Source organism: Peromyscus californicus, unplaced genomic scaffold (assembly GCF_007827085.1).
Source record: "Peromyscus californicus insignis strain IS unplaced genomic scaffold, ASM782708v3 Scaffold_12__1_contigs__length_115047231, whole genome shotgun sequence".
NCBI lineage: Eukaryota > Metazoa > Chordata > Mammalia > Rodentia > Cricetidae > Peromyscus > Peromyscus californicus.
This window is the reverse complement of record NW_026294413.1, coordinates 62,164,410-62,192,178: the sequence shown is the minus strand read 5'-3', so window position 1 is coordinate 62,192,178 and position 27,769 is coordinate 62,164,410. Positions and strand designations below refer to the sequence as shown.

At 37.8% G+C, this 27,769-nt stretch overlaps 1 pseudogene; it reads left to right on the top strand.

The window, feature by feature from the left end:
• Positions 1–10,604: 10,604 nt before the first annotated feature.
• On the top strand, positions 10,605–15,181 carry LOC128107293 (40S ribosomal protein S26-like; annotated as a pseudogene).
• Positions 15,182–27,769: the final 12,588 nt, after the last annotated feature.

Below are 27,769 nucleotides of genomic sequence, written 5' to 3'. Positions count from 1 at the left end.
GAAAGGTAATAAATTTCTTTCTGAAACCTTCCATATAGTAACTTTTATATTACTAAACTTTGCTCTTGGCAAATTTTTTTTCTTTAACCTTAGCAGAATCTCTAGTGATAGACACTTCTAATGATGTAACTTTTCCTGTTATTTATGAGAATCAGCATAGTTTGTCAGATGCAAGTAGTATAGAAGAAAAGTCAGACACAAGCAAACTAGGTAATTCTCAAGTTTGTCCTAAATAGTCTACTACTATTTTAGATTCTTGGTCTCATATGTATTTTAAAGCCAGCTCTAAGTTAGTTCCTGTTTCATCATAATGCAAGGACTCTGTAGATATAGTGAGTATGTTTAACTCAAGAGTAAAATTAAGCCGGGCGGTGGTGGCACATGCCTTTAATCCCAGCACTCGGGAGGCAGAGCCAGGCGGATCTCTGTGAGTTCGAGGCCAGCCTGGGCTACCAAGTGAGTTCCAGGAAAGGCGCAAAGCTACACAGAGAAACCCTGTCTCGAAAAAACCAAAAAAAAAAAAAAAAAAAGAGTAAAATTAAGTTCTAGTAGCACCTTTCAAACAACTTTAACAGGAAGAATTTCCAATCAATTTTTTAAGTCCTAGAGGTTCAAGAAGAATCAGAAGCTAAAAATTTTTGATGCCTGTTCAGAAATAAAACTGGATGATGGAAAGAAACTTTAACAAACATAACAAGTAAGGAAATACAAGAGGACCACCCAACCCATTAATGGTGCCACTATGATTACACATGAGATGTAATGATAGTATCTGGGATTTGTTAGATCAAGGATTTTGGTGTTGCTGGACAAGGTATATTTCTGTCATAATTTTCTTATAACTTAAAATAATTTGAGGCTTAAGAGATGGCTCACTGGTTAAGAGCACTTACTGCTTTTTAAGTCAACGTAGAACCCATGTCAGGTGGCTTACAACTACACATGACTTCAATACCATCCTCTTGCCTCTGTGGGTAGTAATATATATACACAGAGACATGCACATAAATAAAAAATATTTAAAAAATAAGCAAATTAACTCGGAAGAGTTGATTGGTCCCCACATGAAAATTTTTGAAGTCTTTTGTTCCTAAACAAAAATATTGACTTTCCTATATTATCTGTAAACTACCCCATTTTATTAAAACTGTATTGTTTGCCTCCCTTTCTGAAAGACTCATACCTAAATACTCCAGTTAGTGTCCTACTCAATACAGAATAAACCAAAGAAGCTCACTGAGATGACAGATGTTTCCAGATGTGATAAATGCTAAAATAATTAATGAATGAACTCTGTTCACTCTGAAACTACACTTTTCCTAATGAATAATGAATAATGTGGAATATTCCTTTACATTGTGTGAATATATGTCACTGTGATTGGTTTAACAAAGAAGCTGACTGGCCAATAGCTAGACAGGATAAAGTTAGGTGGGAGAGCCAGACTAAGGAGACTGGGAAGAAGGGTGGTCAGGGAAGTTGCAAGCAGATGCAGAGAGAAGCAAGATGATCATGCCATGTTGAAAGACGGTATCACCAAGTGGCAGAGGGTAGATAAAAAATATGGGTTATTTTAAAATGAGAAAGCCGGGCATGGTGGCACATGCCTTTAATTCCAGCACTCAGGAGGCAGAGATAGGCAGATCTCTGTGAGTTCAAGGCCAGCTTAGTCCACAAAGCAAGTTCCAGGACAGCCAGGGCTACACAGAGAAACTCTTGTCTTGAAAAACAAAACAAACAATCAAAAAGTTACCTAGTACCAAGCCTAGGCTATCGGCCGATCATTTCAAATTAATATTAAGTTTCTCTGTGTTTATTGGGGAGCTGGCAGACTTGACAAAAGCTCTGCCTACAAATAATATATATATATTTAAATTATGGTCATCTCTTCTTAAAATAGTACTGTGATCTCATGAGTTTAGAGAAATTATTTGAACTGCTTAATTTAATCCATTATCCATATTATGAATTGTGCTGGCAACTAGAGAGGGACAGAAATTTTTGTCCTATACAGTAAAGTTCTTCAATGCTGAAATAGTACTTAGTACATAGTAGATATCAATAAGTACTCATTGAAAAAATGACTGTTATGTATATTGTATATTTTCATGGATATTATATCAGCTCATTAAAATTCTATTTCTAATCTCAAAATTGTCAACTGGAAATGTAAATGACTAAGAACACATTAATAGCAGCTTAAACATTCCCTGTTTTAGTCCTAGATAACTTGAGATAGAATATTGTCTTTTAATTAATTTTTAGTTTTTAAGTCTAATCAGCAAACACCATAAAGAATTAAACAGCATTATATGCATGTCACTTACACTCAACTAGCTAAATCACATACATAGCAAAAATTTATCAAAATAAATATATTGTAGAGCGTACTGTGAGCAAGAAAGTACACTAAACCCATTCTTCCCCAAACTAAGACAGAGAAAACTGGAGCCAATTGCACATTTGTTTTTGGATAAGACATTTATTTTAGGTTATATTAGTTTTTGGCTTGTGTGTTTTGGTTTTTCGAGACAGAGTTGAACATAGGTGAGCTTGATTCTCCTATGTGTTCATCTCCCAAGTGGTAGGAAAGTTATATTTGTAATGGGATAAGAATTTATTTTTATGTGTCATTATAGCTTTTATATAATACATTTTTTTGGTAGTGTAAGAGTTCTCCACCATTTACAACATCACCACTAGGGCTCTTCATTCTGTTACCTGTCTACATTCAGGCCACAAGTCTTACATACCTTAAATGTCAATTTAAAAAAAAACCAAAACAAAACACACAAAAACAAAACCTGAGACAGATGGTGATGCAAGCCTTTAATCCCAGCACTCAGGAGGCAGAGGCAGGGGGATCTGAGTTTCTGGCCAGCTTGGTCTACAGAGTGAGTTCCAGACAGCCAGGGATACACAGAGAAACCCTGTCTTGAAAAACCAAAACCCGAACCCTTCAGGTCAACTGTGCTTATATAGTATTTACACCTATATATTATGCAATGTGGAGGGATTGCTGGAAATCAACTCCAAATCATCAGGTATACTACGAACACATTCTATATCTGAGCCACAACCTCATCTATTGTTGGAAGTATTAAGGCAACTCCACATAGTTAAAAGGGAGGTTTATTTTGTGGGGAAACTTACAAGTAGAGGCATAGGTTACAGGGTTCGGGAAAGGTGTAGCACCGTCCAGCAGTGTTCTCTGGAAAACTCTGCTTGGCCTACCTCCAGCATCCAGGACCCAGGAACCAAGAGAGTCAGCACATCTGGATCTCAGGTCTTAAGGGCTCCCATCTCGGGCCCCGCCTTGTAGGTGTGACAGTTAAGGGAAGCCTCAATGGGTGTAGTACTTCCAGGTCAAAGCTGGAACATTTACCCACTACACCCATCCCTTAATTATTTTTTGAAAAGCCTATTCCTGTTGGTTTAGGTTTGATATTAAAGATGTTTTGATATATAGTCAAGTGTCAAACAACCAATAGTTTCTGTGGTTAAAAAAAAAAGTTTCCTTTATATTTGATTTGCTTTATGACTTGTTTTGTAGGTGTGAATTTTGAAAGCATGGATATCACACACACCCTCCCCACAAAAGGCAGGGGGGAGAACTGACCAAACCACTTAGACCATGTGGAGAAGGAACTAAAAGTGGAAACAGAAAGACACTGTACAAGACAATGTCTGACAACAGCTCACTTGGCAGACAAGAGTAAGTGCCACATGAGATGATTCCCTAGTACAAGACTGTAATCTGAAGCACTTTCAGGGAGATTGGACAGTTGCCAGGAGAATGTCTTTGGACTAGGAATGTGGCTTAGTTGGTAAAATGTCTGCCGAATATACACAAAGTCCCTAGTTTGAGCACTACACTATATAAAACTGGGTGTGTTGGTACATGCCTATAAATCTGGCACTTGAAAAGGTAGAGTTGGGAGGATGAAAAGTTTGGTTCATCCTCAGCTATATTAGTTTGACATTAAACTGGATTATAGGAGACCCTGTCAGCAAAAAAAAAAAAAAAGGCTTTGTTTTATAATTTGTGGCCTACATACTTGCAAACTATAGGATATAATGAGTTCTCAGATGTCCTGGTTTTTAGGTTTAAATTTTTTTTTTAAATCTTTTGAGACAGGGGTTCACTTTGTAGCTTTGGCTGGCCTGGGTGGGATTCACTATGTCAACAAAGCTATCCTGAATTCAGTTTTATGGCAAGGAAATTTGGCATGACTATTGTAGTACCCTAGAAGCAAAGAAAATCTAAACCAAATAATAGTGATAACAATGGAAATGATCATGGTGATACTTGCCTGTAATCCTAGCCATTGGGAGGCTAAGGCAGGAGGACCACAAGTTTGAAGCCCATCTGGGTTACATAGTGAGACTGGATATCCAAAAAGAAAATTGGTTGTGAAAGAATAAATGTTAACATATTTCAAAGTAAAAAAAAATATGCAGAAAATTTGATTGTTAAAATTAAAAAAAAGGGAGGTATAAAAATCACATTTTCATTCTGGAAAGTAGTAGTAATATTACTGAAGGCTGACAAGCTTATGAAGAACCATCTGAAAGACTGTGAGTTCCTTTTTTACAATATTACATTTGAACTGATAGTTAGGCACTTGGTCAAAAATACTTTAATTAAAGGTCACTGGCTTTGCTAAGATAAGACTCTATGTGAAAATCAGGCTAAAGAGACAAATTTGGCAATTATTCACATAAAGCCAGTAAGATTAGACAAGCTCACTGAGCTCTTTAGTAAGGACAGTGAATCCTTTTCTTTAAAAAAGATGTATAGGGCTTAAAGGATGGCTCAGAGGTTTAGAGCACTTGTTGCTCTTGCAGAAGATCAGGGTTCAGTTCCTAACACCCACATGGTAGTTCACAACCATCTGTAACTCCAGCTCCAGGGGATATGATGCCCTCTTCTGACCTCTGAGGGCACCAGGCAAGCATGTAATACACAGACATATATACAGGCATAATCTTCATAAAATAATAAATCTAAAAAAATTTTGAATAAAATTTGAGGTATAATTACTTATATAAATAAGCTATTTTATTAGGTATAAAATATTCAATAGTCCCCAAATTGAATTAAAATGCTTTCTTTTTCCTAAGAGTGTCATCTCTTAAAGTCCATATTTGTAGGAAAATCCCTACACTTGTGTTAGTTAGGAGGGTCAATGACTGAAATGTGATAATACTATTGAACTTTACCTTTTTCTTTAATATTTTCCCAATATTTGACAGAGGGAATGGAATTGAGGAATTAAAGTCTAAATTTGGTCAGTTCAAATGTTACAAAATTTGCATAGCTTTAATTTCTCAAATGGAAAGCCAAATAATGGAAACGTGGGGGAAGTGTACCAATTTCTGGTTTCACTAAAACACAAATATCTGGTATCCTGACTGAACAGCTGTAATAAGAAAACAGAAATTTAGCCAGGCACAGTAGCTCACACTTTTAATCCCAGTACTCAGGAGGCAGAGGCAAGTGGATCTCTGTGAGTTCAAGGCTAGCCTGTTATACAAAGTAAGTTCCAGGACAGCCAGGGATGTTACAAAGAGAAACCCTGTTTGGGGTTTACAAACAAACAAATTTGAAAACCAGGAAGACAAGTTATCCAAGACTACAACTGTGGCATTTCAAAGGAGATTTAGCAAGAAATTCTAGAAGATGGAATTATTTGCTTTATCTATTTGCTTTAGATAATTGACTTGTTCTTAAGTATGTTTCTCCATCAAAAGCAAGTTAAAAAAAATCAACAACTCAATTATCTAAAATAGGATGCTAGGATGCCAGGTTTTTGTGACTGGAGAGATGATTCAGTAGTTAAAAGCACTTCTTGGAGGACCTGGTTTGATTCCCAGGGCCCACATGGCAGCTGACAACTAACTATAACTTCAGTTCCAGGGGGTCCAATGTCCTCTGACCTCATGGCACTAGGAACGCGCATGGTACCCACACATACATGCAAGCAAAACACTCACATACATTTAAAAAAAAAATCTTGTGCTTTAGCCTCCTAAGAAGCGGGGATGATAGGCTAGTGCCACCAGGCCTGGCAATGCTTTTTTTTTCAATGCTTTCTATACTTTCAACTACTTTGTTTTGTTTTGTTTTTTGAGACAGGGTTTCTCTGTGTGACAGTCCTGGCTGTCTTGGAACTCACTTTGTAGACCAGGCTGGCCTTGAACTCAGAGATCTGTCTGTCTCTCTCCCAAGTGCTGGGATTAAAGGAGTATGCAACCACTGCCCAGCATTTCAACCACTTCTTTTTTTTTTTTTTCTTTTTGGTTTTTCGAGACAGGGTTTCTTTCTGTGTAGTTTTGCGCCTTTCCTGGATCTCGCTCTGTAGACCAGGCTGGCCTCGAACTCACAGAGATCCGCCTGGCTCTGCCTCCCGAGTGCTGGGATTAAAGGTGTGCTGCACCACCACCACCACCACCACCACCACCACCACCCGGCCTCAACCACTTCTTACAAGCCGATTTTTTCTTTTTCTTCAAAGCATCACATCTTGGCTCCTAAAGGGCTGCACGCAATCCTGAATGTTTGTTTCAACAGAAATGAGTGCATCTTATGCAAAAGGAAACCAGTCTCAAAGTGTCAATCTTCATTTCTCTACCTACTGCCCAGGGCCCACTTTCTTTCTCCACGCTACACTATCTGCTGCTCCTTCATCATGCCTTGATTCCTGTTTAATGTACTTCGTCTATCATTGTCTCATTCCAGCCACTGCTTGTCTTCCACCTCCTTTAAGAAGTTATTTGAGGGCTGGAGAGATGGCTCAGAGGTTAAGAGCACTGACTGCTCTTCCAGAGGTCCTGAGTTCAATTCCCAGCACCCACATGGTGGCTCACAACCATCTATAGTGAGATCTGGTGCCCTCTTCTGGCGGGTAGGCATACATGCAGGCAGAACACTGTGTACATAATAAATACATAAATCTTAAAAAAAAAAGTTATTTGAGTTTAAATCTAATTTCCTTTGAGCTACTAGTTAGCAATAGTTTACATTCCATTAATCTGTTTTTGTGAGGTTCCTTGTTTACATGACCATCTTTTATAGATGTACAGTGAAATATTGGTTATAAAATATGGCCTTAATAAAGATTATCTTGCTTGAAAAATGTAAACAGAAACCTTGGAAGGCATTTTGAAGTAGCATTTTAGCAATTCTTGTTATTTTTGAGACAGTGTTTCAGTATGTAGCATTGGCTGGCCTGGAGCTTGCTATGTGGACCAAACTGGCCTTGAGTTCACATAGATACTGATTGCTTCAGCCTTGTTATATTTTAGTATTTTATTTTGGTCTTTTGAGACACTGTGTTGCTATGTGTAGCTTAGGCTGGCCTTGAATTTGTGATCCTCCTGTCTTAGCTTTTTGAGGGCCTAAGATTACAGTTGAGTTCTACCATACCACACCTCTAGCAGCAACTTTTGATGGAAACAAAACTACATTCATTTTAATAGAATTTGAAACGTGAAGTTACCACATTCTCAAATTGTTTCAATAAAAATACTGTCCTTTTCCATCACATATAAAAGAGCCATAGTAAAAACTAGTAGTCATTCTTTTTGTTTAGTGACACTGTGGATTGAATACAGGGCTTAGACATATTAAATAATTCCTCTATCACTAAATTATATCTTAGTTGCTTTTTTTGGAAACTAAATCATGTTAAGTTGCCTGGCCTGGCCTTGAACTCACTTTTGTAACCCATGCAAGCACCGAACTTCCAATATTACTGCCTTAAACTATTGAGTAGCTGGGATTCTAGGTCATCGATAATAGTCATTCATGATAATGCAAGCCCTTTGACTGAAGCAACTTCAGATTTTGCAACCAATAAATTTTTAACTGAAATGGCTTATACTTTGAAATCTTTAGTGTGCATCTTTCAAATGAATTGTGAAATTAATACAATTTTGATTGAAACAAAGTGAATTTTTTTTGCTTTAAGGAGTGGAATTCTTCAAGTTGAACTTTTATCCCCAAATTAGTGACTCACATTTTGGGAGGTGGTGGGAAGGGTCTCATGTATCTGAGGTCTTAAACTTGGTATGTATCCGAGGATCATGAAGTAGATCCTTCCAATTCCACTTCACAAGTGCTGGGATTACACAGGTATGTACCACTAGGCTCAGCTTAATTAGACACTGAAGATCAAATCTCCAGCTTCTTGAATGTGAGTCAAGCACTTTATCAACTGAATTACATCCCCAGCTTGTACTCTTCTTTTAAAAAAGGTCCAAATAGTTAAGTGCAGTGGTGTATACCTTTAATCTCAGCACTCAGGAGGCAAAGGCATGGTAGACCTCTGAGTTCCAGGCCAGCAGGTGTTACATAGTGAGACCTTGTCTTTTTTAAAAAAAAAAAAAAAAAATCAAATACTGGGTTGACAGGACTTAAGTCAGTATAATTCTTAAAGTTTCTACACATGCATTATACTTTATAATGGTTTATAGTAAGACTCATAAAACTAATAGTACTCTAAGATGGTACACTAAAATATTGCAATTTCTGTTACTTCATTAGACACCTGAAGGTTAAACACTGAATGTAAACTTCAATTAACTACACTGCACATTTCCTACTAATCAAACTAAATATTTTTTGGTAAAATTTAAATTTTTTAAATTTTTTTCTATTTGGTGATTTTGAGACAGGATCAAGTTATGCTGGCAAAAAAACAAACAAACAAACAAAAAAACAAACACAATTGATCCTCTTACCTCTGCTCCAGAGTACTGAGATACAGGTATGCACTATCAACACTTACTATGTTTTCCTTTTGGAACCTATTCTCCAAGGTGCAGTGGAGATCATTTTTCTGTTTTGTTAAGGAAAAATAAGCAAATGCAAGTTTTGTATAATGGCCAAGTTAAAATTCCAGAATTGCACAGTGACATTGAATATTCCATGTATCTTCAAGTTTAACATACTTTTTGCTTTTAAGTATCATGTTATTATATTAAATATTAATGTGTTTTTGGAAGTTGATTCTTGTCTAGGACTATAAAAACTTCAGGACATGACAGAGTTCAACTTCTCAAATTTGGGTAAGCTTCATAGCTAAGCAGCAGCACAGCCAATCAAAAACTACACTGAACTCTAGGATAGAAAATTTTAAACTTCTTTACATTGTTATTCCCTGGAAAAGTTACAAAGCAAACTAAGTATTTCTTTAGCAAACTATTTTTTCCACAAATATGACTTTTTTTAGTGCTTGGGAATAAATCCTGGGTCTTGTACATGTTAGGCAAGTACTTTACTATTGAGCTACATCTTCAACCCCCAAGGACTCTTCTTGCGTTATCCCCGTTCCTTTTATTTTCATGTCCGTCTTTACTACTGGGAAATCTTAAGCTTCCCATACATGCTCAATTATTATCCTAATAAAAATAGATTCTGGTGACATTAAAGAGACTAGTAACAGAGGCAACTGCCTTTGAACAAAGTAACTTGTTAGATCGATCAATGAAGAGTATACATACTGGTGAATGAACATGGAAGCTACATTGTCTGAGACTTTAAAAATGAAGACAAAAAAATGAAAGTAACTTACTGATTCTTATTATAGAATCATCTAAACAATCTAATGGACATTTGTTGTTTCACTTTACATATTATTCTGTGGATTCCTTAATTAATCTTGATTCTAATTTTCTCGAAACATAGAATGATTTTTTTTTCTCAAAGGAACAAACAACAGGTTGAAATTAGTATGAAATAAATTAATCTAAAAATCTCATTTTACTATTTCTGTAATAATTTTCATGTTTTCAGTTATGAGAAACTAAAAGCAAAAGTACTCATAAAAGTACATTTGAAAAGAAGCTATGGTTATGACTACTAACACAATTTCAAAACTCATGACTTTCTTTTTAAAGTTCCTGCTAAACATTTATTGAGTATTAGGTATTAATATCTACTATGTATCAAATACAAAATATATTCAATGTTTTCTCTATGCACTAAAGAATTGTTAAAATTACTACCTACCAACTTATAAACTATTATATACATGAAAATCAAAGCAGAACAATCTTATTAAAAGGATTACAATCTCGCCGGATGGTGGTGGCACGCGCCTTTAATCCCAGCACTCGGGAGGCAGAGCCAGCCGGTGTGAGTTCAAGGCCAGCCTGGTCTCCAAAGAGAGTTCTAGGAAAGGCACAAAGCTACACAGAGAAACCCTGTCTTGAAAAACCAAAAAAAAAAAAAAAAAAAAAAAAAAGGATTACAATCTCTGTACTCAGAAGGTTAAGGCAAGAGGACTGCCATGACTTAGAGGCTAGTCTAGGTTACAGAGTGAAACCTGGTCTTAAAAGAAACAAAATAAATAAAACAGAAAATGGAAATAAAAGTCATTTTATTCATTTTTCATTTTTTGAGACAGGGTTTTTCTGTGTAGCCCTTGCTGTCCTGGAACTTGCTCTGTAGACCAGGCTGGCCTTGAACTCACAGAGATCTGCTTGCCTCTGCCTCCAGATTAAAGGCATGCACCACCACCACCACCACCACCACCACCACCACCACCACCCAGTAAAAAATAGATAAAATAGATAAAAGAGTTCTCAACAAGGATATCTCCATGGCCTATAATTCTGCGGTTTGAGGATAAATTCTACTAAGCAATTACAAAAGACAAGCTAGCTGCTGCATTGAGAACCTTAATGTTAAAACTATTCTAAAGCAACGATATCCTAGGCTGTTTTGTCACAAGATGAACTTGACAGTGAGCAGTTAGTTTACAAAACCAATTAAAACTGAATACCAGCTATATCAGAAAACTATAAAGGAATTAATTTAAAGTAAGTTTATATTTTCTTGACAGCTAGAACAAGTATAACTTGGAAGTAATCAGCTATAAAGAAAACAGAGGTCATGATATGAAACCAATCCAAGAGATTTCATTAATAAATGGAGTATTTTTCATGATAAAGTTTACAAAATAAAAAAAAAATAAGCAGAGTGATTAAAGTTAGAGCATCAGTGATTTTTGTACAGCTAAGTCCAGAAATGAGATGATTTCCAAATGCAGGGCAAACATGAGTGCTACGGATTGAGGCTGATAAGATCCAGTCCTGGTACTCTGGGGTTGGGCACGAAGGTTAAACTTCAGTATGGGAAAGCATAAAGAACATAAATAAGTGGTAAGGAGTCACACTTTATTGCTGCAAAACTGTTTCTTGGTGAGGCAAAAAGAACTTCTGGTTTCATTGTTATGAAAAAGCTCATTAGCTTAAGCAAGGTTGACTCAGAGTTTGAAGCTGTTATAACTGAGAAACCACAAAGTCAATCACAATGAAATTAAAAACCCGGCCTACTTAAAAATTTATACTTTAAAATCCTTAATCTTGAGGTGGTAGAAAAACTGGAATTTCTTATCTCCAAAGTCCTTGAACATTTTAGAAAGAGCATCTGGGAATGCATTTTATTCTGCTACACTTTCTGAAGGATTAAGATAGGTAGATACATACTATCACCGATTCTCTTAGCTTTGTAAACTTTGTCCAATTACTATGTCATCTCTATGAGAAAGAAAGAACCTTTGTAAGGCTTAGTCCACACATGAAATACTGTTCCACAGGTTTCATGCTTCTCATTGCTTTCATCTATCTTTCAGTTAAAGTGGGATATTGGTAACCTATAAATTTTACTTAACCGGGGCATGAAAATTCTACTGAACAGATACAAATTTCAGGCTAGCTGATCAAGTTATTCTTTTTTTTTTTTTTAAAGATAGGGGTTTCTCTGTGTAGCTTTGGAGCCTGTCCTAGAACTCTCTCTGTAAATCAGGCTGGCCGAGAACTCACAGAAATCCGCCTGCCTCTGCTTCCTGAGTGCTAGGATTAAAGGCATGTGCCACCACCGCCTGGCCAAGTTGTTCTTATTTGGGTAGCCACATTAATAATGTTATCACTGTATTCTAGTGAATAACAGAACATGTTTACTGATGGTGTGTGTAATTAAAAGCCCTATTTACAACACTGATCAGCAAATAAGCTAAGATACCCTGGGCTCAAGCCGATTCCACTAACAGACTAGTAGGAGAGGAACACAGAAGCATATTATCATATTATGACAATAATAAGCAAGAATAAAACTAGTTGCATAATAGGTAAGGCAGACTTTCTGAGTTAATACCCAAGAAAATTTCTACAGGTTAAGTAGGACTTTCCATAGTACTTAGGATTACTGTGAAAGGCAAGAATGAAAGCAGCAATTAAGCATTTCTTGTAAGTGCAGTTTAGCCCATCAACGGCAAAGGTATGTTTTCTCTTAGACAATGAGCTCCCAAAGACATTTTTAAAAATAAATTTATTATTTTTATTTTATGTGTTTTGCCTGCATGTATGTCTGAGTTTGGGTGTCCCCCTGGAACTGGAACTAGATAGCTGTGAGCCATCATGTGGGTGCTGGGAATTGAACTTGGGTCCTCTGGAAGAGCAGCCAGTGTTCTTTACTGCTAAGCCATCTTGCCAGCCCCACCCAAAAGACATTTTTAAGGGAATAATTTTGATCTTCAAGATGATCTGTCACATTTCAAGAGAAGCCTTTAAAATGATCTTTTTATTTCACCAATTCTAAAGTCCTTATGAGGTTAGTTATGACCATAATTCCTCCACAGTTGACAGGCAGGTTTTTAGAGTTTATGTGCCTCCCAGAGCTTAATTATCTCACTTTTGTCCTTCAGTGCAATCAATAATTCTCATTCCCCTCAAACAGTTTTTTAGTTCCTTTGGCTGCTCCTTAAGACATGGGTATTTCATATTTTTTTCTTTCTTTCAATACATTATTGGCTCACACCCATACTTTCTACATGTGTTTTAATATTAGCCATACATGAAAGACTTCCAATTACAAATAATTTATTAGCAATATTTTAATTTGCATAAACGAAGGATTTATTTCTCAAAGTGTGGCAGTATGGACATGTGGGTTCATGTGGATCCATGGAAAGAAAACTCAGAGGCAATTTAAGAATAAATTTAGGCTCTTTCGGGTCTTGGCTCCAAGATGACCAAAAAAAGAAGAAACAACGGTTGGGACAAAAAGGGCTGCGGCCATGTGTAGCCAATCCGCTGCACGACGAACTGCGCCCGGTGTGTGCCCAAAGACAAGGCCATTAAGAAGTTCGTGATTTGGAACATCGTTGAGGCCGCTGCTGTCAGGGACATATCCGAAGCTAGTGCCTTCGACTTCGACGCCTATGTGTTTCCCAAGCTCTATGTCAAGCTGCATTACTGAGTGAGCTGTGCTATTCATAGCAAGGTAGTCAGGAATCGATCCCGTGAAGCCCGCAAGGACCGAACACCCCCACCACGATTTAAACCTGCTGGTGCTGCACCACGACCTCCACCAAAGCCCATGTAAAGAGATGGCTTCATAAAGACAGAAGAAAAAACACCTTGGAAAAATAAAATGGGACTTAACTTTTTGAATGTGTCAAAAAAAAAAAAAAAAAAGAATAAATTTAGCCTTTTGTGGCTGCAGGGGGAGGGGGAATCCAGTCTCTAAGGACTGAAACACTCTCCCTTCACTCAGGGCATTTTTATTTTTCTCAATATTTACACTTTAGCCAGTTGATTTCCATACGTTCAAAACAACCTGAAAAAAGCTCCCAAAAATACAATGCCAAGTACAAATAATTCATCAGGTACCAGTTTTCCAGGTTTCCTGAACAAAGTTTTGCATAGGCCTTTGTATCCTTTGGAGACTCTGAGACAAGAGTCACAAAGGGGACAAGAGAAACCAAAGGTGTCTGCTAAACAAAAGATGGACTAGGGCTAGGTGCTACTCTCTGGTGGCAGGGCAGGTGTAGATCAGCAGGAATGTAGCCACAGATTCCCTTTTTCTTTTATACAAAAACCAATTATTTTGAAGGTTATGCAGCCTCACAGTAAATACAGCCTTTAGTCTATGTTTTACAATTTTATGCAAGTAGCCCAAAACATATATTAAAACAAATAAAGTTACTATCGCTAGAACAAGAGCAACACCTGCTAGGATAAAAATCTATTAAAGTGATTCATAAGATTGTATGAGGCTATAGTATCTGCTAGACTTTCCATTATGTCCATTCCTGTTGTATCTGGTAATGTTTTTGTGAGTTTAATTTCTTCCTGTAAACCATAAACCATTTGAAAAGAATTAGGGTGACCTAACAAATGCATCTTAACCTTTTCCCAATCATACTTGCTTTCATTAAATCTTTTTTTTTTTTGGTTTTTCGAGACAGGGTTTCTCTGTGTAGCTTTGCACCTCTCTGGAACTCACTTGGTAGCCCAGGCTGGCCTCGAACTCACAGAGATTCGCCTGGCTCTGCCTCCCGAGTGCTGAGATTAAAGGCGTGCGCCACCACCGCCCGGCTCATTAAATCTTAAGGATGTGACACAATAAGAAGAAACATTCCAATCACATTTTATCTGCTCCTTCAAAATTTTTAGCTGATCCCCTAACAATACAACAGCTTGCCTTAATTTAGTTCATTTATTATCTCACTATCAATCTTATTTTGTTCAGTACAAAGTTCTTCAGTCTCTCATGAGTGCAGTCACAAATTTATATGCTAGTTTTTCAGAATCTTTATAGAATTTAAGTTTAATCCTTCAATTTGACTATATGGAAACCAAGGCAATCTGGTATGAGGAAGCATGCACTGAAACAATTTAGTTTTTTAATTGAAAACAAATATATGAAGTAAGGACATAACCACTCCAAGGTATGGTTGAGAGAGGGTTTTTATTGTAGATATGAGGGAGAGTATAGCCAGAGGAAGAGTCCAGACCAGGAAGAAAAAGTAGTAGATTGAACATGCCAGCAGAATAGAGCCATAGGGTTGGGATTGAGGGAACTAGAAAACACGACCAAGAGCGAGCCAAGAGAGTGCATAGCCTAAATGGCAGGGTTATATAGAAATGAAGTGCTGAGAGAAGTTAGGATGCTGGTCAGCATGGACTCTTTTTTTTTCCCCATTTTTTTTGAAAGATATATTTATTATATATACAGTGTTCTGCCCACACTCCAGAATAGGGCACCAGATCTCATTATAGGTGGTTGTGAGCTGCCATGTGGGTGCTGGGAACTAAACTCAGGATCTCTAGAAGAGCAGCCAGTGCTCTTAACTTCTGGGCCATCTCTCCAGCCCCAGCATGGACTCTTTTCTTTCTTTCTTTCTTTCTTTCTTTCTTTCTTTCTTTCTTTCTTTCTTTCTTTCTTTCTTTCTTTCTTTCTTTCTCTTTCTTTCTTTCTTTCTTTCTTTCTTTCTTTTTTTTTTTTGGTTTTTTCGAGACAGGGTTTCTCTGTGTAGCTTTGGAGCCTGTCCTGGAACTCACTCTGTAGCCCAGGCTGGCCTTGAACTCAAGATCTGCCTGCCTCTGCTGGGATTAAAGGTGTGTACCACCGCAGCATGGACTCTTTTAACAGGTACTTTCAATGCTGAGAGAGCCTGGAGGCCAGCATTCTCTTTGGTATGCTAATAGGCACCAGTTAGCCATTTGTCCTCAGTTTCTTTTGGAGCTGACAACAAGTATTTAAACTCATTGCAAAGTTCTCTTGAGTTACAGCAACAAAGCACTTTACAGAAAGAAGTTACTGATTCTATTTTCCTTATTCAGAACCCAGCCCCATCTCAAATCTGAGCTCTTCCTGCTACAGCCTATGTGCACTGGGAAAACTTAGTCAAGTTATCAATTTATACAACTACAAAGTACCTGCATTTTGGAGGATTCTAAGAAAATGAGAATCTCTAATTTAAACTTATGATAGCTATTATGGATTGCAAAATTTTACTTTTTGGTTTTTTCTTAAAGAAGACTCTAACTTGATTTAATTTAAATTGAATCAAAAGATTGTTTTTTATTTGGGGGCTGGTATGACGGCTCAGGTGGTAAAAGAAACTGAGGCCAGGCCTGACAACCTGAGTTTGACTTCAGGGATTCACATGGGAAGTTGTTCTCTGACCTCCACTCGCACACTGTGCCATGTGAACAACAGAGCATGCATGGACCCGCTCATATACACCTGTTCAAAATAGATGTGAAAACCTTAATTTTGTTTGCATGTGTGCGGTCAGAGGACAACGTGAAGAAATTTGCTCTCCCCTTCTACCATGTGGGTTCCAGGGGTCAAACCTTAGTTCGCAGGCTTGGTAGCAACCTGCCACGCCATTTTACTGGCCCTGACTTGAAACTCTGATTATATGCTTGTTTTTGAGGGCATATTTCCCCCTTAATCAGACTTTTAAACGAATGAATAGTTTATTAATATAGTTGTTTATCAAGTTCTTGAGTTTTATATTATAAAAAAATAATTTGAGAAAAACAAGTTGAAACTTTTTGCTTATATTCTAAAGGAGTTACATTCAGAGAAAAACATTCATTGTAATAGGCAGAACACTTATTGATCCATTTTACTGTTGTCACGTTTACAGCTTATAACCACAATTACTATCATTAACAATTTTAGAATTGGAGGGGTGAGGTGATATTGGACCTTATGCATGATACATAAACACTGAGTGGAGAATGTTTTTACAACACCAAACAAATTTCACTTCACATTTTGATAAACTTCATGTGGTCACTGAAGTACAAAACTTAAGGACCTCCTTTTCCTCCAAGTACCTTTCATACCATGGGAAGCATAAACAGGCAATGGTAAAGGAAGAGGCCACATAGGAAACATGCTTTACCTTTCTACATTCTTAAACTCAAATTAAAATTATTTAGAATTATTTCACCTTTTATATTATGTTTTACAATATTATTAAACTAAAACTTTTTTCTAGCAGTTGAGGCTAGAAAAACTAGAGTGTAGCTTAAGGGAGCCTACAAGCATATTTGAGGCCCTAGCTTTGCTCTTTAGCAAAAACCAACCAATGGGGGGTGGGGGAAGAATGGAGAGATGGCTCAGCAGAAAAGAGCACATGTTCTTGCAGACGACCCAGGTTTGATTCCCAGAACACGCATGGTGGTTCACAACTGTCCACAACTCCAGTGCTAGGGAATCTCATAGCTGCAACTCTGGAGGAAAGGTATCCTGACTACTCGGGGAGTCAGAAGACAGCTCTGGCAGCTAGAGCTGCAATGGGACAGCTCAGCCCTGGAGGGAAAGGTATCCTGACTGATTGGGGGAGTCAGGTGACATCTGGAGTTGGAGTTGCAGTTGGGAACGGTCTCCCCCCAGGATATAGCAATCTTGCTCCTCTCTAGGAGAGCCACTACAACTGAGCCTTGGTCAGCCCCACTTAAGGGGGCTTCCTAGCAGAGCTCTGCTTCTCCGGCTAAAGATGTTGCTTCTTTTGCTTTACTCTGCTAAAGGGGAAACCCCTGCAGAAACATAGCAATCTCCTCCAGCTCCAGAGGAAAGTTACTTTTTCTGTTCCACCTTGCTCAGCCCCCTAAGGAACATCTTAGCAAGGTTTATTCTATTCAGCTCCACCTTGCTCAGCCCCTCTACATCTCTGCAAGGTTTTTTTCTGCTCAGTCCCCTAAGGGACGTCTCAGCAAGGTTCTTCTCTGCGCTGCCAAATGAAGATCTTCACCCAAGACTCCTTTGAGAAAGAGATTTATTTGGGAAGGAGGAGTCCAGGAGAGTGGCTGCCTCTCCAAGGGTGGGAAAGAACAGCCCACAACTGAACTGGCAGGGTGGTTTATATTGGATAACTTAGGTGTGGACTTTCTCCAGGGAGATTTTGTCCAGGGATTGGTTAGTTTTTTTCTGCTCAGGGTGGTTAGTTTGGTTGGTCAGGGGCAGAGATAGCCCCGATTTCAGAGCCAAACTGTTTCTTTCACTGGCCTTTCTTAGCTTCTTGGCTCTAATTCTAAGGCCAGGGCATATTTCTTTCACTAGCTCTGATTCCAAGAACAAAGAGTGTTTCTTTGGCACTGGTTTCAGAGTCAAGGCATGTTTCTTTGGTTCTGGGTTCAGGGATAAAGTATTTCTTTCTCTGGCTCAGATCCCAGATCTAGGCTGTGTTTCTTTCACTGGTTCTGTGTTCCAGGGTCAGGATAGGTTTCTTTAGCTGGCCCCCTTTCCCTACAATACCTCCTCTGACTCCTAGGCACAAGGCACACATGTGGTTGACAGACATGCATGCAGGCAACACAGATAATATAGAAGTAAAATAGATAAACAAAAAACCAACGAACAACAACTAAAAAAAAATGAACAAAATGTCTAGAAGAGCACATGGCTAAAATTAAAGTTGCCTGTGTTTTGTATTTTGTACTTCTGAGATAGGGTCTCACTCTGTACATCAGGTTCTAATGAATGAAAAACCCTAATTTTTCTATCAGTATGTTTCATTGCATTATCAAAAATAAACCATATTTTGGCTGGGCATAGTGGTTACATACCTCTAATGCTAGTACTTGGGAGGCAAAGGGAGTTGGATCTTTAAGGTTCAAGGCCAACATGGTCTACATAGTGAGTTCTAGGCCAGCCTGAGCTACAAAGAAACTGTCCCTAACCCCAAAAATATAATTTGTATTTACTTAGCTTATTAATAGTTTTCAAAACGACAATACATTTACCTACCATTTTTCTCTAATACTTACCTTTTGAGATTTTGAAGGCTGGAAGTATATGACAGTGGAATCTTTCAATTCCGAATTCAAGAGGTGGGAATTAAGTGCTTACTGCTTTTGCAGAGGATCAGAGATCAGATCCCAATACCCATCTCAGGCAGCTCATAATGTCCAAAACTCCAGCTCCAGGGTATCTAATGCCTCTAGCTTGTATGCTGTGTATGCATGCATGAATGCATGCACACACATGTACATACACAAATTTAAATAACAATTCTTGAAGTTCTTTTCAATTTTGCTTTGAGAACTTATAGCAAAAAAAACATGAAACTTAATTCTGAAGTTGTCTAGTTCTGATAGTTAATTCTTAATTATCACTCTTAAAATTCATCCACAGTACCATCCCTTTCTATAAATTTCCAAAGGACTACTTCAAATGATTTTATTTTTAAGTTTCAAGAATTTCTCTCTTCCTTTCAAAAGCTAAACATATACTACTTATAATAAAAAGACCCTTTTCGCCGGGCAGTGGTGGCACATGCCTTTTAATACCAGCACTTGGGAGGCAGAGCCAGGCAGATCTGAGTTCAAGGCCAGTCTGGTCTACAGAGTGAGATCCAGGACAGGCACCAAAACTACACAGAGAAACCCTGTCTCAAAAAAACAAAACAAAAGACCCTTTTCATTCCTAATAAAATTTCTCTTACCCATAGTAAACCAGTGATAAACCTAATGAATCTATTTGTATTATTTCATAACCTTAATTTACTTACAAATAATTTGTTCACTTATTCACCTTTGCTTTAAACAGGTGCAGAGTATGTTAACTTTTAATATAAACACCTTACAAGAGCTTCCAATTGTTCCATTATAAACACAACACATAGGGGGCTATTATGGGGTTAGGAAAAAACCTGGTGCCAGGAAAACTCCCAGGAATCCACAAAGATGACCCCCGCTAAGACTCCTAGCAATAGTGGAGAGGGTGCCTGAACTCACCTTCTCCTGTAATCAGATCGATGATTACCCTAATTATCATCATAGAAGCCTCATCTAGTAACTGATGGAAGCACATGCAGAGATCCACCGCCAAGCACTGGGAGTCCAGCTGAAGAGAGAGAGGAAGGATTATATAAGCAAGGGGTGTGTGTGTCAAGATCATGAAGGGGAAACCCAGAAACAGCTGACCTAAGCTCTTGGGAGCTCAGACTCTAGACCTACAGCTAAGGAGTCTGCATGGGACTGACCTAGGCCCTCTGCATATGGTTAACAGTTGTGTAGCTAGGTCTGTTTGTGGGGCCCCTAGTTGTGGGACCAGGATCTGTCTCTGGTGCTCGTACTGGCTTTTTGAAACCTATCCCCTATGACAGGATGCCTCACTCAGCCTCGATGCCGGGTGGGGTGGGGGGGATTGGGGATGAGGTGTGTGTGGGGGGGAGTTTGGGCCTGTCTTAAATCCCATGGGAGGTCTTACCCTTTCTTTGGAGTGGATGGGGAGAGGGGAGAGAAGGGAAATGGGGGGAGGGAACGAGAGGAGAGCAAACTGTGGTTGGTATGTAAAATAAATTTTAAAAATTGAATATATAAAAAAAACCCCAAAAATCTATGGAATGGAAAAAAACCACAATAACACATAGGAATCACTTAAGGTAGTTTATTTACTAAGCTAAAATTCTAAAACTATACTACTGTAGCTGGTTGACAACTATCTGAGAAATATTAGTTGTCTCACTTGTTAAAATATATTTGGTTAGGATTTAATGTTTAGGCTAGTGTTTTGCAGTTCTAGATGTATTAATTTTGTGCCTCAACATTATTTATATTGCTAGTGTCTAAAAGATTAATACATGTAAGGAGGCACAAATACTGACAGAAATGTTAGTAACTCTCAGATGCATTAAGGTAATGAAAAAGGTTTAAGAACTATATAAAGCTAGCATGGCAGCACTTTCCAATGATTCCATCTATTCACTCAGAAGCTGACTCTGGAGGACTGCCATTTAGAGAGCTATCTGGTCAATAGAGCAAAAACCAATTTCAAAACCAATTCAAAGCCGCCACACATACAGATACCAATTTGTTCAGCCCATGGGAGGAATAGTTAACAGCATGGTAATGAAGTACTTGGCACACAAGAGAGAGTTGGCTTAAATTAAAAAAGTACCAGAGACAGGAGACTAGCAAGATGGCCTATCTAGTCAAGGTACTCGCTGTATAACCTTGGTGCCAAGTTTGATGCCTGGAACTCAACACTGAAGCAGAGAACTGATGGCACAAAGTTTGTCCCCTGATGTCTGCATAGATGTTGTGGTATAAATGTCCAAATAATGCCCAGGGGAAGTCGGGGTGTGGTGGGGTGGGGGAGGAATCATCTGAAGAAAAAAAATGTAACTTAGGCTGATGCAAGATCTTGATGTACCAATTACAGACTGAATTTCATTCTGTAGAAAAGAGCACTGTTCTAGAAAATTGAATCAGTGGTATATATTACAGATGATAAAATTCTTAGATTAAAACAGATGCAAAGAAATACTTGGTTGAGATGCTGCTGAAAAGGGGGTGAGAAATAACCAGGCACTTAACTACATCAACAATTCCAACACTGGAGGAATCAAAGGTGACGGTGGCTCTTTGGGCTGCAGACAAACATGAACAAAAATTTTTTTTTATTTTATTTTTTATTTTTTGAGACAGGGTCTCTCTGTGTAACAGCCCTGGCTGTCCTGGAATTCACTCTGTAGACCAGGATGACCTCAAACTCACAGAGATCCACCTGCCTCTGCCTCCACAGTGCTGGGTAAACATCAACAAATTTAATGTTTCTTGGAACTATTTACTTTGACTGTTGCTAAACTGATGGAAAGGAAAACGATTTGAGAGCCTACAAAGTACTACCAATAAAAACCTGGCTAATCATCCATTTAAATACCAACCCCCTTCTCTTAATGGTCTCAGATGGAGGCTCTTGAGTAAGAAAAACATCGTCTTCTGGCTCAGCAGTTAAGAGCACTGACTGATCTTCCAGAGGACCTGGGTTCAATTTCCAACACCCACATGGCAGCTAACAACTGTCTGTAACTCCAGTTCCAGAGGATATGACACCCTCACACACACATACATACATGCAAGCAAAACACCAATGTACATAAAATAAATATATAAAACAGAACAAAACAAAAAACATTCTCTTCCATCTGCAAAATCCGAACAGGCTGATATCGGGGACTATGGGGGTCCAGCCCCTCGACAGTCCCCTCCTAGGGTCCGGGAAGAATCTACAACCAGCTGATAATTAATCTTTGAGGAAAAGAAATGAATCTATGTACACGAAACTCCTTAGTTCATACACTTTATTATTGTGATAGTTTTCTCTCTACACAGCTTCTATTCTCCTCTCATGTCTACTTCCTTTCTTGCCTGATTTCTCTCTATAATTATCTACTGTCCCCTCTAGGTTCTATCTTAATTCCTTCATCTAGTTCTGTCCCTTCTAGGTTCTCATCCATCTAGTTCTTTCCCCTATCAGCTCCTCTCCTATCTCGTTCCTCTAGTACTCTCTTCTAGCCCTTCAATCTAGTTCTTCCCCATCTCAGTTTGTTCCTCTCAAGTTCTTACCCATCTAGTTCTTCCATTCTCTTTTCTCTTCTCTGTCTCCCAGTGCCCTGGAAGTCCTGGTATATATACACTTACAAGCAATATTCCCTTCACAGTGTAAAGCCAGGCTTCCAGGGTCAAACGGAGGGGTGGTAAGAATCACATAGAGAGGCAATAACCGTTAATTATCATTTGCAACCCCAAAGGGAAGTGATCAAGGGGGAAATGAATTAACTAAAGGCTAAATTTGGGTAATATCTAAGAAGCGGATCTTATGTGCTCAACTATAATCTTAAACATGATTAGTAGAAAATGTTAAGAATCTATAAGTTGCTAGGTCAATGGGAGAAAACTGTCTTTTTTCCTGTGGCTCCTATCTGTCCAAGCTATCTGCCATTTTTCTGCAGGGTGGGGGAAAAGTGTGCTCGGTCGCTAGGCGACCTGTGTACAGCTAGATGCCTCCGGTGATAGTTAAAGGAGATCTGGAACTAGAGGTAAGGTTTGGGAAAGGAGGAAGTAAAGCTTAATTGGCACATCTGCCAGGCCTTCTCAAACAGGTAGCCTGGATGGTTAAGTCTGTTCTTAGAGAGTACAGAGGTATCTCTGATAAGGTACTTTCCTCCATCTGGGGATGGACCTGGCTGGATGCTGCCAATGATGATTAATTACAAGGAGGCTTGAACTGGGGTTCTGGCTGAGCATAGCTGTCAGTGCAGAAGGTTATCTAAATATTCCTAGGAGTGGTTAGGTAAGGAGTTAGAGGTCTATAAAGTTAGTAAGCCTGTAAGGAAGGAGAGTCCGAGCTAAATTGTGTAAAGCTATTAGTTCACGTCCACCTGACCTAGGCGGTGTCTCCTTGTGGAATTTATCTTAAATCAAGAGACTTGCATGTGGACTGTTATTACTGCTAGTCCTTGAAAGTGGCCAAGGGAGATATCTGATTCCAGAGAAAGCCTTTCCTGAGGCTGTTCTCCAAATACCTGGAATGTGTATGTCCAGAGAGTGATCAGTCCACACTGTTAGCCCTTCTTAGGGAAAAGTCAATTAGGAAAACTATGAAGGCACACATGATTTTCCTAACAGAAGACAGCTGATATATAACAAGCCAAATAACACCAAAAACTCCTTGAAATTTGGCTTCCTCTGGAGGAATTCCCTGATCCCTCCAGGTAGTGACTTTGCTATAACCAGCTGAGTTCTTATGATATATTCCTGTGGCCCAGGCTGAGGCATACATACACAACTGTTGGGGTTGTCTTAAAGTACTAAAAACAGAATTTTACATTAAGCTAAAAACTCCAGCTACTGTGACACCAGACTTTAAACTATACTACAAGTTTTATTTTGGGTTTATGTGGTGGGGGCACATGCAGGCCACAGCTTGACTGTGGCCACAGTTAACTTGTGTTTGTTCTTTTTCTACCATGTAGGTAGGTCCTAGGGACTGAATTCACTCAGGGCATTAGGCTTGGCTTTACAGGAACCTTTACTAGCAGACCCATCTCACCAGTCCCAACTTCTAAAATGTTTAAATAGTCTGCATTTGGTCTCATATACAAACTCTGCTGTTCCTGTACACACAAATGTGTTGATTTCAAAATCTTTACATTTGCTATTTCAACTACTCATTGAGGCTCTTTTCCTGGATACCTTATATGGTCTTACTATTCAAATGTCACCTGCAGGAGATATCCACCAAGCATACTTTAAAAAGTATATTTGAGCCGGGCAGTGGTGGCGCACGCCTTTAATCCCAGCACTCGGGAGGCAGAGACAGGCGGCGGATCTCTGTGAGTTCAAGGCCAGCCTGGGCTACAGAGTGAGATCCAGAAAAGGCGCAAAGCTACACAGAGAAACCCTGTCTCGAAAAACCAAAAAAAAAAAAAAAAAAAAAAAAAAAAAAAAAGTATATTTGAAAATATACTTCCAAATGACAGTAACTATACCACTTTTATCTTGCCTACTTCATTTTTTCCACAGAACATAAAACTACCATTTTTTCCTTCATCCCAATATTCATTAACTATCCACCAGTACTGTAAACTCCATGAAAGCAAGGGACTTTGTTTGGTTTTGTGATGATCTTCAGTATTAAAATAGGATAAACTTCTATCTCTCAGTACATAAATGGTACAAATCTCACTCTGCCTCATAGACTGTACTTGAACTCATAGAGATCTGCTTGTTCTGCCTTGAGAGGCAAGATTAAAGGTGTAGTAACAAAATGTCTGGCTATTTTTGTTCTTTTCTGGCTTAATGAGACAGAGCTGGGATTACATGTGGGCACATCCGGCTTCAAATATATTTTTAATGCTATTTGACAAATACTTAACATTTTCATACCAGAAATGAAAATATAAAAAATTGATAAAAATACCCTATAATTATTAAAATTCACAAACTCCCTAAAGGAACAATTTAAACTTTCTCTATATTTTAGCACGATACTAATTTCATTGATTCACACTAAAATGACACTTTAAACTTTACATATGGAAATTTTACATAAGCATTCTTAAATATAAGACTAAATGAAGAAATATGAAAACTGCCATTTTCCAAAGACATTGTTTAATAGAATCACCAAAGGCAAATGGGAGAGCAGGAAGTAACCTCATTAAAGAATGATCCACAGGATACATTAATAATTTAAGGCTGAGGAATGTTTAGCACAAAAATGGCTTCAACAGTTTTCGGTTTTGGTATTAGGATGTTTTAGTAGTAGAACCCTTTTGGAGGTCTTGAGTTCAACTCCCAAGCACTAAAACAAACAAACAAACAAAACAACAACAAGAAAAAAAAGGAAAAAAGAAAGTAAGTGAAAAAGGAACAGAGAAAAATGAAATGCTTGGGGTATATTTTATAAATACACAAGGTAAGAACACAATTCCTTAAGTTTCTGATGGAGGAACAATCTGTGTATTAATGGGTTCAAGGTATTAGAAATAAACACTTCCTAAGCTATCCTCTAACCCTTTGGTAGATGGAATGTATTGATAATGGTCTTTCTTTCTTCTCCAAGATACAAGTAGCATGCCTAAATATTTACTGGAGACAAATCTAACTAAAAAAGAATTAGGACATTATTTCTTCCCCTTTTCAATAGTATTTAATAAGAAAATTCAGGAAAAATGTTTTTCATGAATGGGGAATAATATTCCTCTGCAAAAGGGGAAGAAAACTAAAACAAACAAAAAACCAGACAGAACAATTTTAATTAGAATGTTAACTTGTGTGTGTACAACCTTAAGAGCACAAAAGAACATATGTAATTATTTCTTCTCTGAAAGATTATATTATTATTAATGTAAATGGGTAAAAGTTTAATATAGCTATTAGCTATTTATGCTTCAAAATTAGTCACAAAGATGGAAATTAACTCTAGATTTCCAAGCCAGTGAAAATATTTTTGAAATATGCACTTAAATGTATATTTCAGTATATACTGGCTATTTTTTCTCTATGAAAAGAAGTTATGTAAATTAAAGTAATGTTTAGTGACTTTTCTATTGCTATGAAGAGACACCATGACCAAGACAAACTTATACCAGCAAGTGTTTAATTTGGGCTTATAATTTCAGAGGGTTAGAGAGTTCATGATCATCAAGGCAGCAAACAGGCATGGCACTCACTCACATTCTCATCTGCAAGCAGCAGCCAGAGGGGGCTAACCAGTAAGTGCCCTTTGAAACTTCAAAGCCAGGCCCCCAGTGACACACCTCCTCCTATGTCACACCTCCCATCCTTCCAAAGAGTTCCACCAAATATTCAAATTCCTGAGTTTATGGCGGCCATTCTCATTCAAACCACAAGCAAACCGTCACCCCCCCCCCCCCCATGAAGGATCAAATAGCACATGTTTCATCATCAAGTTACAATCTAGTCTGATTATGTGAACATTTGGTTCTCGTAGTTTGTTGCTTAGGCTGGGTTGGAGCTGAGGATGACTTTCAATTCCTGATGGTCCTCTCACCTCCACTTCCCAAGTGCTGGTATTATAGGGATGTGTCACTCTATTTTCTTTCTAGCCATATTATTTAAAATTTTCTTTAACCATTTTTAGAACTGAAAACAAGAATTAAAAATTTAGTATAAATATACTAGACACAAACAGTACATTCTTTACATCTGAAATATATAGATATAAACATGCACTGGCAAATACAAAATGCAGGGTTCTTTTTCTTGCCATTTAGAAGAAACCCTAACTTCAGACACTTCTAGGATTATACATATACAAAAGAAATCAAATTTTAGGATTGCTGTGGAAAAAATTGGACAAACTATAAATCCATTCAATAAATACTTCTAAGCATGTTTTAATAGAACAAATTATGTATTGGTAATTACTTCATAATTGTTTTTCATATAATGGTTAAAATAAAAAAAAGTTGAGTTCAGTAATTAAACCAAAACTTTATTATGATTTCTACGGAGATCAGAGAATAATTTTGTAGAGTTTGTCCTCTCATTTCGCCTTTATGTCAATTCCAAGGATCAAACATGAGTTGCCATGCTTGTGCAGCAAATGCTTACCTCAATGGCCCAGAATGATTTGGAAAAACAAACAAACAAACAAACAAAAAACAAACATTCTCATGTAAAAAGTAGTATTTAAATTCTAGCCACAATATGTATGATTTCTTACTACTTTAGTCACAGACAGCCCCACAAGAAAAATTGATTGCTCTTAAATATGGGTCTTATAAGTAAATAAATTAGTTAAAACTAATTTTAATTTTACCTTTAAGTTAGAATTGAGTAGTAGTTCGTTTGAATACAAGACCTAAAAAATAACTGAAATACTTTTTGGATTTCCACAGCACACAATTATTAGAATCCATTAAGAACCTTTAATCTGCTGTGCAGTGGTCGTACATGCCTTTAATCTCAGGAGGCAGAGGCAGGTGGATCTCTGAGTTTGAGGCTATCCTGGTCTCCAGAGTGAGAAACCCTGTCTCGAAAAATCAAAAAGAACCTTTAATCTGAAAAGGTAAGATCCTCCTTGTAAAGGAAGCAATGACAGTTAACATGTTAAAGAATGACTTAAACACTCCAAATAAGAAATACAGGATAGTAAAAAGAACATTTCCTTTGAAATATAATTAAAATATTCTCACTATATTTACATTTACAAAATTAATAACTAAACCACAACTTGGCTTAAATCTGAAGTTAAATATTAATAAGCTACAGAAGCCCTTTATACTTTGACATGTTAAAAAATCTTCTGCTAAGAACTTAAGAAAGTATTTTAGTAAAAGTAAGAAAAACATTTTATTATAAAGTTAGAAGACATAGGATTAAGGTCCTAATATGTCATCTGTTGCAAATTAAATTTTGCATTGTTTCCTCAGTTACCCAATAGAAAGGTTGGTTGGTCTTCTAAGGATTTTCTTACATTTAAAGCTTAGAGATTCAACACATATTTTAATGTTTTTCCTCCTTTATTTAAATGAAATATTTAGGCACATTATATTAAAGATTATCTTCAGGGCTGGAGAGATGGCTCAGAGGTTAAGAGCACTGGCTGTTCTTCCAGAGATCCTGAGTTCAATTCCCAGCAACCACATGGTGGCTCACAACCATCTACAATGAGATCTGGCTCCCTCTTCTGGCCTGCAGA